The sequence below is a fragment of the Castor canadensis genome, chromosome 5, assembly GCF_047511655.1.
Source record: "Castor canadensis chromosome 5, mCasCan1.hap1v2, whole genome shotgun sequence".
Taxonomy (NCBI): domain Eukaryota; kingdom Metazoa; phylum Chordata; class Mammalia; order Rodentia; family Castoridae; genus Castor; species Castor canadensis.
The window spans coordinates 161,968,797-161,969,588 of NC_133390.1; positions in this window are offsets into that span (position 1 = coordinate 161,968,797).

Here is a 792-nt window from a genome sequence, read left to right on the forward strand (position 1 = left end):
AGAAGAGCGTGTCCAGTGCTTTTAGGACTAAAACTCCCATCGCTCTTGGGGGGAACTCACTGACATGATTACATGTACTGAGATGATCATGTGAGGGAATTAAGCATCAAAAGGAAGAAAAGGAATGAGAAGACATACTCTATGGGAGTTAAGCGAATATTTGATAATTTTTATGTTGTGAAATATGCATGCTGAAAAGTGCATAAGTTGGACAGCTTGATGAATTTTCACAGAGAAATGCATCTGCGTAGTAAGCTGTCAGGCCAGGAAACTGAACGCTGTCAATACCCCAGATTTTTTACTTTCTTTAAAAAAAAGACTGTCTGAGGGAAAAAAAGCCGCAGGAGGGTCCTTTAGCCACATCATAGGATAAGGGCTAGGCAGGCTAGCAGGGAGGGACCCAGGGCTGGGGAAGGTAACACCTGTCCCCCACCCCTCGGCATCGGGGCGTGGCTAATAAAGAGGCGGGGCCCAGGCTAGAGGACGCACGGAGGGGCGGGGCTAAATGGCGTGACGCACTGAGGGCGGGGTTTCCCGGCCGGCTGTCCAGGTTAGAGCGAAGGGGCGTGGTCATTTAAAACTGCAGAGAACCAGGCTAAACAACGGCAGGGTTCGCGGCCAGGACCGGTAGGGCCTAGACGTCCCGAAAGCGGCCTGAACCACCAGGAGCGAATCAGGTGGACAGGTTGGTCACGCTTTGCGCGAGGGGGAGGTTTGGAAGCGCTTCATGCGTCGTTACGCCGGGGCGGGGCTTAGCGACGTCGGAGCGCGTTTGCGTTGGGGGCGGGGTCG